The 2,852-nt window shown below is 39.5% G+C and overlaps 1 non-coding gene and 2 pseudogenes across 1 annotated transcript; all 3 read left to right on the top strand.

The window, feature by feature from the left end:
- Nucleotides 1–92: 92 nt before the first annotated feature.
- On the top strand, nt 93–211 carry LOC113090019 (uncharacterized; annotated as a pseudogene).
- Nucleotides 212–573: 362 nt separating this feature from the next.
- On the top strand, nt 574–692 carry LOC113090023 (5S ribosomal RNA). The gene has a single exon (XR_003286817.1). It is a non-coding gene; the product is annotated as a 5S ribosomal RNA (ribosomal RNA).
- Nucleotides 693–1,503: 811 nt separating this feature from the next.
- Nucleotides 1,504–1,622, top strand: LOC113090021 (uncharacterized; annotated as a pseudogene).
- The last annotated feature ends 1,230 nt before the right edge of the window (nt 1,623–2,852 follow it).

The raw sequence follows: 2,852 nt of genomic DNA, 5'->3' as shown, positions 1-2,852 counted from the left end.
TTTAAGTTTTTGGGTTTTCTTTCCTACTTATATAATGTACTGGCGAGTAGATTGGCTGATCTTTAAATAACATTCTCTTTGCAGCAGTCTTCGCTTACGGACATACCAGCCTGGCTATGCCCGATCTCGTCTGATCTCGGAAGCTAAGCAGGTTTGGGCCTGGTTAGTACTTGGATGGGAGACCGCCTGGCATTACCAGGTGCTGTAAGCATTTTGGAAATTTTTCACATAGTATGTAATAATTTTGCCAAAAAATAGAGTCAATGCCCGATCTCTGAATATAAGCATTTTTGGGACAGGTTAGTACATGGATGGGAGACTGCCTGGGAATACCAGGTGCTTTACATTTTTGGATATTTTTCACAAATTATATAATAATCTTGCAAAAAAAGAAAAAAGAGTCAATGCCCGATCTCTGAATTTTGGCAGGTTTAGGTCTAGTTAGTACTTGGATGAGAGACCGCCAAGGAATACCAGGTGCTTTAAGCTTTTGGGTTTTCTTTCCTACTTATATAATGTACTGGCGAGTAGATTGGCTGATCTTTAAATAGCCTTCTCTTTGCAGCAGTCTTCGCTTATGGCCATACCAGCCTGGCTATGCCCGATCTCGTCTGATCTCGGAAGTTAAGCAGGTTTGGGCCTGGTTAGTACTTGGATGGGAGACCGCCTGGGAATACCAGGTACTGTAAGCTTTTTGGAAATTTTTCACTTAGTATATAATAATTTTGCTAAAAAATAGAGTCAATGCCCGATCTCTGAATATAAGCAGGTTTGGGCCAGGTTAGTACTTGGTTGAAAGACCGCCTAGCAATACCAGGTGCTTAAAGCTTTTGGAATTTTTTCACTTAGTATATAATAAATTTGGCAAAAAATAGAGTCAATGCCCGATCTCTGAATATAAGCAGGTTTAAGCCAGGTTAGTACATGGATGGGAGACTGCCTGGGAATACCAGGTGCTTTAAATTTTTGGAATGAGAGACCGCCAAGGAATACCAGGTGCTTTAAGCTTTTGGAATTTTTTCACTTAGTATATAATAAATTTGGCAAAAAATAGAGTCAATGCCCGATCTCTGAATATAAGCAGGTTTAAGCCAGGTTAGTACATGGATGGGAGACTGCCTGGGAATACCAGGTGCTTTAAATTTTTGGATATTTTTCACGAATTATATAATAATCTTGCAAAAAAAAAAAAGAGTCAATGCCCGATCTCTGAATCTTAGCAGGTTTAGGTCTGGTTAGTACTTGGTTGAAAGACCGCCTAGGAATACCAGGTGCTTAAAGCTTTTGGAATTTTTTCACTTAGTATATAATAAATTTGGCAAAAAATAGAGTCAATGCCCGATTTCTAAATTTTAGCAGGTTTAGGTCTGGTTAGTTCTTGGATGAGAGACCGCCTAGGAATACTAGGTGCTTTAAGCTTTTGGGTTTTCTTTCCTACTTATATAATGTACTGGCGAGTAGATTGGCTGATCTTTAAATAGCATTCTCTTTGCAGCAGTCTTCGCTTACGGCCATACCAGCCTGGCTATGCCCGATCTCGTCTGATCTTGGAAGCTAAGCAGGTTTGGGCCAGGTTAGTACATGGATGGGAGACTGCCTGGGAATACCAGGTGCTTTAAATTTTTGGATATTTTTCACGAATTATACAATAATCTTGCAAAAAAAAAAAAGAGACAATGCCCAATCTCTTAATCTTAGCAGGTTAATGTATGGTTAGTACTTGGTTGAAAGACCCGCCTAGGAATACCAGGTGCTTAAAGCTTTTGGAATTTTTTCACTTAGTATATAATAAATTTGGCAAAAAATAGAGTCAATGCCCGATCTCTAAATTTTAGCAGGTTTAGGTCTGGTTACTACTTGGATGAGAGACCGCCTAGGAATACTAGGTGCTTTAAGTTTTTGGGTTTTCTTTCCTACTTATATAATGTACTGGCGAGTAGATTGGCTGATCTTTAAATAGCATTCTCTTTGCAGCAGTCTTCGCTTACGGCCATACCAACCTGGCAACGCTAGAGTGCTAGCAGGAAGTGAGGTGGCAGTAGTGGGTGAGAGTAGGCTCACCATTGTTGTTTGTAAACCCATTTTTTGTTTAAAGTTAATTTTTTTCTGTTTTTCTGTTTTGTTTTGTTTTGTTTTTAAGTTCAAACACTTCCCAGCAGCCTAGGCTGTCTGGGGAGGATTTTTATTTTTGGAGGGGTTTTTTTTGTTATTTTTTCAAAATTGGACTGATTACATGGAAATGAACAAGGAAATGGCAGGAGAAAGACGCAGGGACTTTGACACGGAAAACACTACAGGACAACGGCTTGGATACAACGAGGCAAAGAAATGATTATTTATTCAAAGGAAGCAACTGTAATTGTGGATCTGGCAGAGGTGAGAGATGGATCGGTGCAGGATATTATCAAAGAAGTGAATGAAAAAATTGGAGGAGGAAAGATTTTGGCGATAAGACCAAGACAAGGCAAAGAATTCGAGATCACATTATCAAATGAGGAGGAGTGTGAAAAGCTAGAGGATGGACTAAGAATCAAGCAACAATTTTGTGAGATTAGAAAGCTACAAGTAAGAGAATATGTTGTTTCTTTTATGCATTTGCCTGCATATGTTGATGACCAGGATATATTAGATAAATTGGAGGCATGGGGTGTAACTCCCTCAACCAACATTAAGAGAAGAACATATCCGGGTACTGAAATAGCAGATGGTACGAGATATGTAAAGGTCAGGTTCCCAAAGGAAGTTGTATCTCTACCATATAGCAGCAAGTTTGAGACTGCTGAGGGCACACAGTACTTTCGGATTATACACGATCGGCAGGTGAAAACCTGTAGATTGTGTATGGATCCAGG

The sequence above is a fragment of the Carassius auratus genome, unplaced genomic scaffold (assembly GCF_003368295.1).
Source record: "Carassius auratus strain Wakin unplaced genomic scaffold, ASM336829v1 scaf_tig00051630, whole genome shotgun sequence".
NCBI classification, from domain to species: Eukaryota; Metazoa; Chordata; class Actinopteri; order Cypriniformes; family Cyprinidae; genus Carassius; species Carassius auratus.
This window is presented reverse-complemented; position numbering and strand designations above follow the sequence as displayed.